At 44.1% G+C, this 12152-nt stretch overlaps 1 long non-coding RNA gene across 1 annotated transcript in view; it reads left to right on the top strand.

The window, feature by feature from the left end:
- Positions 1-4659: 4659 nt before the first annotated feature.
- Positions 4660-12152, top strand: part of LOC104875187 — an 8603-nt gene continuing 1110 nt past the window's right edge. The window contains exon 1 of the long non-coding RNA XR_783998.1: positions 4660-4890. This is a non-coding gene — a long non-coding RNA (uncharacterized LOC104875187). The remainder of the gene's footprint in view (positions 4891-12152) is intronic.

Here is a 12152-nt window from a genome sequence, read left to right as displayed (position 1 = left end):
CATATTTCCTCACAACACACTGCTTAGTTAATATAAGAAACCACAACGATTCAATATTGCATTAGTTAGCTTTCTGTCACTGTGAGACAAAATTCCTGAGAAAATCAACTTAAGAGGAAGGATTTATTTTGGCAGAGTTTCCATTTGATGGTTTCTTGGCCCTGTTGTTTGGGGCCTGTGGCAAGGCAGCACACCATGGTAGAAGCCTGTGGGGGGATGTGGGAAAGCTGCTCATTTGTGACAGCTGGGAAACAGAGAGACAAAAAGCACCTGGGTCCCAGTATCCCCTCACATGCACCCCCCAATAACCTAACTTATTTCCATCAAGCCCCAACCCCTAGAGGTTCCACCACCTTCCAGCAGCACCAGAGGCTGCTGACCAAGGCTTTAGCTTATGGGGGTCCTTTGGGGATATTTAGATTCAAAGCCATAACACATATCCTTTGGTGTATAAGCAAGAATTAGCCATATGAAAACAATTTAAAAATCCAAATTAATTCTGCTAAGATTGTGTAAATAAATCATATTGGTTGATATATTTAGTTCAATGTCAGGGCTAGAAGGGATCTTCAAAACATGCATTCAGAGATCTTCAAAGCATGTTTCTTTTTATAGATGAAGGAATTCAGGTCCAACAAAGCAAAGAAATTTGCTCAAGGTCATTGAACATGTTAGCAGAACTGAGACTAGAATGCAGATCTCCAAGTTTATTCTACTTTTTTGGATCACCCTATCAATGACCATTTCCATCTATTGCTACATACTTTCCCATGTATCAGAAGAAATATCAAATCCCTGGTAAACTAGGGAAAAATCCCCAGTGGTTCTTACTGCTTCCGTGACACATATAAAAGCAGGAAGAGAAGGGAAGAATAAACAAACAATTACCTTCCTTGCTACCTTCCTTCAATGGTACATTCAAACAATGCAATGTCTAATATTTGACTGATTTAAACTGAATGGTTTCACGTGCCTCAATTCATCAGGCATGATGTGTACTATGCAACTATCACACTGTAGAAATAATCCCAGGACAAGTCCTTGAATGCCTTCACCAATCCCCAGCATTCTCTTCCAGTAGGAGATTCCTTAGACTGAAAGAGCTGGCAGCTTTACTTTTTGATTTCTAATGACAAGGACATGTTGACAAACGTAATCCTGTTGTTTTGATTACATATCAACAAACTGGACCCTGATCGTGACATCGCAAATGGACTGATGACATAAAAGAACTACGGTGCAAAATGTTTGCCTCCAAATGTACTTGAGTAAGTCATAAAAACACACCAGAGTTCATCTTTGATAAACGTGGTAAGATAGAATTTACTGACACTGCCATTCCTTTTGATTGAATATCCGAAAGCCCTGGCAGAGGACAACAGAAATGGGACAGAGCCACTAAAAGAACAGCGGGACGGGGCATGGAAAACAGAACAACTGGGTTGCGTCTACTTGGTATCATGGGGCAAGGATTCAGCTTTTACTCATCTCAACAAGCATGTGTGGAAGTTGCAATCTTAACATTTAATGCTACATAATCATGCATTGTGAGGCCAAGAGCTCGACTGATTCAGCTTTGACCCAGAGTCACTAACAGCGAAGATCAGCAATGACAACAGCAATGTAACATCTCCCGTCTTCTGAAGAGCTCACCGACGTAGTCCTCAGCAAAGCCCAGCCAACACATGAAAAAATGACTACAAATTGAGAGACTGGGCAGTCCAGGAGTCCAGCCCAAGTCCAAGAACTCCACTGGGTCCGAACCCAAGGTGCAACCAGGCTGCACAGCCAAAGTCTGGCCTGAGAGCCACTTTCTGCAAGGCCTGGCTGTCCAGTTCCACAACCACAGCTGAAGAGAATCTAAGACTATCTCCAAAGGAGAAAGCCCAGCTTTCGTCTGACAGAGCTTCTCTGACCCCAGAGGAACGCACAATAGGAAATGAAAGTTGGACAGAAAATCAATTGCAACAGGAAACAGGATGATCCCTGCTCAGCTCAGCTCCAAGATATATGGCTGTAATAACCCAGCGCAGCAGAGCCAGGAACCCGGCAGGCAGGAGGGGGCAGGGGACAGCCCCGGGAACCACCTAAGGGACCGAGTCAGAGCCAGGCTTGTTCATCGTCATTTCAGGGAGGTTTCAATTCATTTGTGTCTCTACCGATGTAGGAGGAACAAACAACCGGAAAGACCTTTCTAAAAACCTAGGGGTAGAAGTGCTGAGAGAGCTATGTCTGAAAACTTAACAAAATGAACTTGCAAGCTGGTTGCAGTGGTGCACGCCTGTGATCCCAGCATTGTAGGAGCTGAGGCAGGAGAAACACAAGTTCCAGCCCAGCCTCAGCCTAGACAACTTAGTGAGACTCTGTTTCAAAATTGAAAATTTTTAAAAAGGACTGGTGATGTAGCCCACTGTGAAGGCCCTAGATTCAATCCCAGGCAACACACACACACACACACAATTACATTAAGCAAAGCAATACACTGTAATTCCCTACAATAAGAAACTGATCTCCTCAGAGGTTCCACTCAACAAATAGTTACTGAGTTCCTATTATGTCAAAGTAGTAGAAATTGAAAAACAAATGAGATATACTTGCTTCTCAAGCCACACCACAATTTCAGCTGGGGCAGCAGGACATTGTTTTCATGAACGCAACTCAAAGTCTCCTGAAGCCTCCACAGAAGTGTATTTTGGAACAACCGGTGTCCTCCAACTTCCTCCCAGAGACAGAGGGACCCAGCCCAAGCAGGTTCCTGAGAACCCTCCTCCCATCTCTGCCTTGCTTTACCAGTGCATTAAAATGGATCAAGTGCAGACTCTGGTCACAAGAGTTACTAACAGACACAGTAAAGAGGATTTTTCCAAAGTCCAAATGGACAATGGCCTGTATGGTTGTGCAAAGTGCTAGAGAATGCTGAAATTATTCACACTAAATTCAATTTTCCAGTAGGTACAGCAGAATGGTGAAAAGAATTGTGGAAGTGGACCCAGAAGGTACCCAGAAGGTACAATGTCTAGATCCACATCTGTCCAATGTCAGGTGTTGGCTGGGCAACCCTGGCCACACCACTAAAATGCTCTGTGCCTCAGTTTCCTCATATGTCATGGGATACCTGACATACTCCTCCTCAGGACTGCTGGAAGATTCAAAAAGATCATTTATACAGAAAGCAGTTTGAAAATTCTAAAGGGTTCATAAATATTAATTTTATTACTACATTTCTAAGAATGCTTTCTTCTGTATAAAATTCATTTGCCTTTGCCTAGGAAAACAACATCTGATGGCAGAAGGTCAGGTGGAGAGGGAAAGCAGGGACCAGAACTTGCCCTCCTGGAACCCAGGAGGCGAGTGATCCAAACTCGCAAAAAAATAAATCCAGAGTTGAATATAAATGCAAAGTGAAAACTATTCATTGGATCAGCCCTCCTGGAAAGAGATTTTATTTTCTGTGCTAGACTCCGGGCAGGCAAGTGGGTCTGAAGGTAGCAGAGGCTGGCACAGTGACAACAATAATAAGGAAAAGGACGGCAATGTGGCCGTTCAACCCACGCTCTGGGAACGAGGGTTCAGCTAGGAGGCAGGCAGGAGGCAGGGAGCTGGGGAGAAACACAAACAGGTTCAGTAATCAATCCAAAATCACAGTTGTGAAAACCACATAAAATGCCATCTGGCCTCCTGGATGGTGTGGAACATTAAGCAAAGGCAGCCTTCCAATACACATGTTCTCATTTCTCTGAGAACAGCTCTTCTCATTGCCAAATCAACTGTGAGAGGGTTACCAGATCCTGGTCCAGTTTTTGTGTCCCTGCCAGAATTGTTCTGAATGCTGGCGAAGCACTTCCAGGATCAGGGACAGCATGGCTGGGTAGCGTCCCTGGAGCTGAATACCAGCCAGGGACACGTGAGATCTCTCCTGCTTTGCAAAGATGGTTTGCTAATGGCCAAGTCTGTCATCCTCTTGTCTTGAAAGTTTACACACACAGCTGAAAATATTCTGCTCTAGAAATTAAAGTGTGTGATAAAGTACACATAACATGGAATTTTCTGAATTAACCATTTTAACTACACAGTTCAGCAGCATAAATATAATCATAATATTGTGCGACCATCACTGCCACCCATATCAGAACTTCGTTATCTCCCCAAATTGAAACTCTGAGCCCATTAAACACCCCCATTCTCTTTCTTCCCAGCCTCTGATAACCTCTATTCTGCTTTCCAGCTCTACAAATCTGCCTCCCAACTAAGTGGAATCACACAACATCTGTGCTTTTGTGTCTGGCTTATTTCACCTATCAAGCGTCTTTCTTCAAGGTTCATCCACATGGTTGCATGGGTCAAAATTACATTCCCTTTTAATCCTGAATAGTCTTTCATTGTGTGTATATATCACATGTTATTCATCCATTCATTCATCCATCCATGGATTTAGAAACTAATTTTTTATAGTATGACCTTACACTGAGTGAAAGTAAAATCTGTCTGTACATGGCAACATTAGGCATTACTTCATCTCCCAGATTCATGAGCACATAGGAAATCTGCCACCATCCTGTCCTGTCTCCCAGACACAAGGCTCAGAGCTCACAAAGAACAGCAATTGTGTCCTCATTTGACACTGTCTCCATCAACCAACACAGGGCGGCAACAGTGCAGGCACTTGGGAGATGTTTGATAAAGAACAAAGCCAGGCATATACCTGTAATCCCAGCTACTTGGGCAGCCGAGGAGGAAGAATCACAAGTTCAAGGGCAGCCTGGGTTAGAGAGAACCTGTCGGAGCTGACAAACAACCAGACTGAAGCCTTACTGAACACTCTCACAGGACCAACATCGAGCTGGATGCAGCGACACCAAGACGAGCGACAGAGCGGCAGAACCATCTTGTGTGAGTTCCGGTCTGAACCGTGGCTATCTTTGGCAAACCCAGACTCCCCAAAGTTCTACACTCACGCAACCTCCTTCACGCTCCACCGCCTTCACACAAACCCAACCAAAGCTCTCTCAGGGTGAAACCCAAAACATGTTTCTTGGGAAAATCCACTTCAAACAACACTGGATGGTAGAATTTTTCTACATATACTTAAAGGATGTATTTCTTTCAGTCCGTTCATGATTTTTTTAAAGTATTGTTTAGAAAAAGAACTTACAAAAACACTAAATAGAATCGTCTCTAAAGTCCAAATTGTCTAGAGTTTACTCTCTTCCTCCTGCACCATCTGCCATGGGTCCAAATGCATCCACATCTTTTCATGTGCTGCTCAAGACTGATGGAAAATACCACTTAATGGAAAATCACATGAGACCTGCAGAAAAGGAGATTATGATTTAATTTCAGGAGACAGGGAAGCACATGGGTAGAGTTCTCTGTTTCTCCCTCCTGCTTGACCACAGGCATTTATCACTGGTCAGTTTAACCCAGAGTAATGGCTCCAGGTCCATGGGTATATGACATAAAAGGCCAGTCGATTCAAGCAATAAACTGGTTTAATTTTTTAAAAAATCAATTAAGAAGCTGGCTGGATGTTGAACAGAAGTACCTAATTAGCTCAGTTAAAATATTACACTGATGGTGTGTATAGAAACATTTACATCGAATGCATTTCCACAGACTTTCATAGATGATATATTCAATGTTTGAAAAGAGATCATTTCTTTCCATTCCAAATCAAGGATTCTAATATGGTTTTGCTGCATTATTTATGATTTGGTTGGTGTGAATTCTAGTTTGACTCTAACTCTGCAGTCTTTCCCCACGAGTTTAAAGAGATAAGGATATGCTTACAAAAATATCAAAGCAATCAAAGTCTGCAGCCTCCATGGAACCCACACCTGCCCTCCTTAATTAAGAACATTTCCTTCAAGAACTGATCTCAACTCTTTCCTCACCTCCACCTCCAACATTTGTTCTTTCCCTATTCCCCAGAAGAGTGGACGGGAAAAAGAAATCAGTCATGTCAATGAAAAAAACAAACGTCTGCCGTATATGTGATTTCATTTTGGGCTGTTAATTAACAGGTAGTCTTAGTAACTTTGACTACTTATAAAGCAATTTATAAAAGGAAAAACAGTCACTAAATTTCTGAGTCATTATAAAATACCCTATTCGTTAAAAGGCGCAGGATGGGACAATGTGGATTAGGGACTGATACTTTGGCTCTTTGCTGGCTGATGGAGTAAGAAGGAGAAGCAAGGGAGGGGAGGCTTGGAACTGATCCTCCTCCCTTTATGACCTGGTGAAATGGGAGCCCAGAGACTCCGTGGGAGGTTTCTAACACAACTGGACTGCCTTCCATTTCTATGGTTCCTTTCTCTGAAAAGCCTCAAGTGTTTCATGAACCTTGCCACAGACTTCCTGTCCACGGCCCCTCAGGACACAAAAACAGGTCACTATTATGGTCTCTATTCCTGAAAGCAAGAACACAACAGTCTAACTGCCTCAGTTCTCAGGGGAATTCTGCCTAGGAGAAATCAGAGTTTAAACTTGAAAATTCAGAGACTTATTCATCTTGCTGCTGCTTCCAAGAAGACAAGTCAGAAGGATCAAATTCAATGGTATGCAAGTTCCTAAACAGAAAAAGGAGAAGAAAAAGTATTTTACCCTTTTCTATTGCCGAGCTTCTATTCCCAAAATCTCTTCACTTACTAAGAGCCCCCTGCTATCGGGCTGACCCCTATCTAGAGAGACGCTGCAGTTACCACGGTCGGGATCAGGCCAGGATACTTTTCACTGATGTCAAGAGCAGTCAAACAGGCTCTTGCTCTCCACGTCAGATCAAAGGCACCAACCCTGCAGCACCCCATTGCTGCCACAAGTCCCCAACTGCCACCACAGAGCCCGTCTCTGCTCCAGCACTCAGACGCGATCAAGACAAATCAATCTGGACCTGGCCAGGCAAAGACAACAGTAAAATAAAAGAGACAAACCAAGTAGACGACAGAGAGAAAACAAGGTTTTTCCAAGCCTTGGGGATGGAATTATGAGAGATTAAAAACACACGCTCGCATAAGGCTCGACTCAAAAGCCTCTCTAAATTACATTTCTCAGATTTTATTATATTAACTTTGTGGCACAGTTATTAAACATTAAAGATAATAACTCCATTCTGCAAGTAACTTAATATTGAACATGATTGAGAAGCAGGACCTGGGCTTTCAAAAAACCCTTGAATGTGGAAATCCAGGAGCCAGGGCAGCATCATTGCTCTTGGGCCACTGGGTTAATGAACTGCTGCTGCCCAGCACAGAACTGAGAAGGTTTCATTAAGCGGAAGCCCAGCAGTGCCACCTGCTTCTGTGACTCCCAGACTGCCAAGGGAAGCAGGAAAGGGAAATGGAGTGCAGGCACCCTCGCGTCCCTCCGTCCACCAGGATCTGCCCCTTAGTGACTCCCAGAACAGTCATGGCAAGCTTAAAAGGCAATGCTAACAACACTCCTGGGTCAGAGAGAGCCAGAGGAACCCTCTGCTTTGCCCCAAAAACCAGGCACCTGAAATTAGTGAAAGGTTCTAAAAAGACAAAAAGTGTTTAAAGTGACACCCAGTGGGAAAAGGGGGTGCAAATCCCCAAGGTGGAGCGGGCACCATCCCCACCCTCATAGGTCACTTCAAGGCCTCTTCAGGGATTTATGCAGCGACACTGAGCCCTGGGCCCCTGCCCGGCTGGGCAGCCCAGGTCTGAATGAAGTGGGTGGTGCCGGGCAGCTGGCAGTAACAGCCATCCCTTTGCTGTGCCGGTCTCTGGGCTGGGAGGTCACTGTGCAACACTGGGCTCAGGAGGGCTCTAAGTGCATCCAGGAGATGTCCTTGAGCAAAAGCTAAGGAACGGGCCAGCAGGGACTTCAGGTAGGCCCTACAGTTCGGGCTGCTTTCTGCCTGGCCCTCCTCTGGGCAGGAGTACATTAGCAGTAAGGGATGTCGTGCCTGGTCCTGCACACCTCAAACCTCTACATGGCAGAGGGCGATGTTTAAAAGCAAACTGGACCGTGTCTCTTCCCAGTTCGAAACCTTTCAACAGCGTTTCATTCACCACTGGGAAGGAGGGAAGGGGACCTTCTCCACCCACGTCATCCTGGGGTCCGGTCCGGTCCTGTGCGCCTCTCCTCATTCACACCCTCACCCCAAGCTCCAGCCCTTCTCTCCTGTTTCCCAGATGTCTTCCCCTTCCTGGGACTACCTGCTTGCTCTCCCTCCATGGAACGTGCTCCACTTGGCTACTGTGCCTCACATGGTCACCACCACCTCCTCCCTGGAGACCAATGCTCCTGGTCAGCTGACTCCCACTTATCCCTGAATCTCAGTTTAAACCTCATGTCCAGCCAGGTGCGGTGGTGCATGCTTGGAATCCCAGCATTCTGGGAGGCTGAGGCAAGAGGATCACAAATCTGAATCCAGTCTGAGCAATTCAGTGACTTAAGGACACCCTGTCTCAAAATATAAAAGGCTGGGGAGTAGCTCAGTGTGAAGCCCCTCGGTTCAATCCCTACTACCACACACACACACACACAAATATCCCAACACAGCAGGTCCCACTTTTATGCATTCTTCTTCAGTTCTACCATCTTTTTAAACTAATGACACCTGTACTGTCCAGTCAATGCCCACCTCTACCAGTGGACAAGAAGCGCATTTTCCTTGCCATGGTCCTGCCTGGTACCAAGTCTGGCCTATACAAGGTACCCAGCAGTGTAGCAGGTGCTCACAACATATTTGCACAGGAGGACTTGGGAGCTGCCAGGACAGCACAAAGGCCTGAGTGCCGGGAAACACTGCATTGGAGTGAGTTGGAGAGGAGAGGAGAACGACAGGGATGTGGAATAGAACCAAAAAGAAATTTCCTTTTCTTCGATTTTCCATGTCTTTGGCTAATATAGTACTTGTTGGATTCAAACAATACCAGCACTTTAGAGCACTTACAACATGCTGAGGATAGTGGCTGGTTTGCAAAACTGTGCTCAATTATTCTTCTCCCCGTAGCCCTGTCCCTCTGCAATGTGATTTTGCATCTTTTCCCTTCAGGAAGTGGAGTCTGTTTCCCTGCCAATCCAGCCTAGCCTCGTGACTCCTTTGACGAGGAAGAACCCTCACATTGTGCCAATTCTGAGCTCGGACCTCAGAAGAGCATACATGTTTCTGCTCACTTTCGGGGAGCCTGCTGAGCTGCCACTCCAGCAAGTCCAGACCAGCCTTCCGGGAGATAAAGGATCACACAGAAAAGAGAGGAGACCTCCCAGCTGAGGTTAACCTAGATCACTCAGCCTCCTACTGACCCGGAACCTGACAACAGACAAGGAAGCCGAAACCACAACTGTAAAGCTGAGCCACCCAAAACTACCGTTCTGCAAAACCACGGCTAAATAATTATATGATGTTTCAAGACACTCAGTGGTGGGGTGGTTTGTTACGCAGCAAAATAGAGCTGATACACAACTAGGCCAAGTGGATAAGGTATGCAAAAGTGGAATGGGTGAGGTAGACACGACTTTCATTTGTGCGTGCATTACTGAATGCTAGGCTTCCTGAATGCTAGGCTCTGGATTAGATGCTGCAGATACAAAGGGAACAAGACATAGTCGCTAGTCCCAAGTATAAGAAGATACAGGCAACTCAAAAATAAGGTGTTGTAAGTACGAAGACAGAAGTACCCTGGAACTGGAGGTAGGACTGGAGGTAGGCTGCTGTGGGAAGGCTTCCCAGAGAAAGCGATGCCTAATCGGAGACCTAAAGGATGGAACACATAGAAAAACCAGACAGTGTTTTGTGTGGCAGAGGTTTGCTGCTCATATTTTCAATCTGTCCTGTTCACTGTCAACAGGGGGATAATGTTTATCGTTTCTCTTTCACCTCTTGATATTGCTCCTCTATGCTCTGGCCTTTTGAACAAACTGAGAAAACTTAGGGACTAAACTCCCAACTCTCCTACAAAATAATTGCCAGTTTGGAAACCTATGACTCCATAAAAAGTTTTAATTGAATGCCCCTCTCCCTCCAAATAAAAGGAAAGAAAATCAGATGGATGGGAAAGGAAAACAAAGAAGTTCTCACTATGTAGCTATTCAAGGGGGAAAAAAAGACTTCAAGACTACAAAAACTCATTTGAGCCACAAAGCCACAATTTAAGTTAGCAATTTTCACCCTTGATGTTGCACACTACCCCTGATTATACCAATTAATTAAAGTGGGTGCATCTGGTTCCTTCTAATTTTCTGCTATCAGGCAAGAAGCAGCTACTAATAAATGCTTATTAGATGATTTTTTTCGGGCTCATACACTTGCTGAGTAGAAAATCACAAGAATAATAATAATAATAACAGCCTAGGGTAATAGAAGGGTTCTACAGTGCCTGGATTCCTGTAACTTGCCAGTAATTTCTTCAATGATAGCCTTCAAGGGACAGATATGCTTTAAAATCCCACCCTACAACCACACCTATGACTCAACCAAAAAAAATAATTTCATTACACATTATAAAGAAAGTGGCCTAAGACAGCTATGGCAAGGATTCCAAAATGACTGGTGATTCAGAAGAAAACATTTCTCCGCTACTTTTAGTCACAAACAAACCAGATTTGTTCTATATGGAATGCATCTATATAAGATGTAGCATAAACCTCAGTGGTAACTGAGTACAAGGGAGCTTCACTGTTAGTTTACCTGATTTGCACACACATAGAAGATAGGAAAAATCATTGTTGAATGTAGTTGGGTCGACACTTCTCCCTGAAAGCATCAACTGTTAACTGAAATCAGGGTCTGCAGTTGGCATGGTTATCACAAGTCTCGTGTCAGGGAATCAAGACTTTTGGGTTATTCTTGTCCCTGCCAATTAGGAGGTTACAAGTGTTAATTCACAGAGCTATATATTGTATAGCTTTTCTTCCTTGAAACACAAGGAAACTAGACATAAATAAGATTAACTCAGACTGAACAGGTCCAGAACCCAGGGATGCTGTTTCTCTAGGAGTGACCCACAGCTTCCTCTTCCATGAATCCAGTTCCAGTTTTGTGGTACATATTCCTGTATCCTTCTACATGACGGCCCCCTTTGCCAAGGAAATGTGCTCAGTTCTCTCTGGTGTCAGCTATAATCTCGGGTGGAGCGTATGTTCTGGAGGTATTTAGAACAGATCACTAAGTGGATGCTATACTATCCTCAATGCACTTAGGCTGCCCGTTTTTCTGCCTATGTCGGTTGCTAAGGAGATCAGTGTGAAACTGGGTCCCTGTCCTAAGGGGTTAATCATTTTACACTGCTCACTCCCCACAGAAGTCATAATCCGCTGTGTGTGAAATCACATTTAGTTGCTGTGAAAATGATTACGATGCCTGGAATGGAATATTATGGCTTCAGGTGGGGAGATAAGTAGAGAGAGCAGATGGACTCCCAGAAAACACAAAAGTTCTTCCAGGGAAGAACAGTCACTACTAAAATAGAGTGTGCTGGAAGGATGGTACAGTGAAAGAAAATAATTTGGGATATGGAAATTGACTTTGATGGTGGATTTTCTAGTGGTTTCCTCCTTTGTTCGTTTATTCATTCTTTTTTTAAAGCCTGTAACACTGTCATTGAGGCACTAAAAAGATAATTGCAAAATCCAGAAAGTGGTAGAGAAAACAGGGACTGGGAAATGGAATAGAGTAGCCACTGTGAGATGAAATCCCTGGTTAACAATGAATTTGGGAATTCTTTCCCCTCCATGGGGAGCTGTTAGGAGGGAGAAGGAACTCCACCATCCTCAGATCAAAATTCCAGAAACAGTATCATGACTGCTATAATATGCCAAAAGCGAGTATCAGTCCACTAGTGAGCAGGTTATAATATCTTACTCACCCTTGAAAATAGGGCCAAATCCCAATAATTTGGGAGAAAGGAAAATGTAAAAATTAAAATTAAAATAAATTAACATGCAAACATAGGCCAATCTTAAGATATTTAAATTATATTCAATGTGAAAATCTAACAACTTAAAGTAAATGAGAATTAACAAGTGCATACAATGAACTATGCATGAATCCTTAATTTAAAAATATTGCTTAATGAAATAAAATAGTGATCACCAGGTGCCGGGGATTTAGCTCAGTGGTGCTGCTGCCTGCCCCACAAGCACCAGGACCCAAGTTTGATCCCCGTACTAAACACACACACACACCC

This window comes from Fukomys damarensis, unplaced genomic scaffold (assembly GCF_012274545.1).
Source record: "Fukomys damarensis isolate Sample0158 unplaced genomic scaffold, DMR_v1.0_HiC HiC_scaffold_11, whole genome shotgun sequence".
NCBI classification, from domain to species: domain Eukaryota; kingdom Metazoa; phylum Chordata; class Mammalia; order Rodentia; family Bathyergidae; genus Fukomys; species Fukomys damarensis.
The sequence above is the reverse complement of the archived record's forward strand: the minus strand, read 5'-3'. Positions and strand labels throughout refer to the sequence as shown.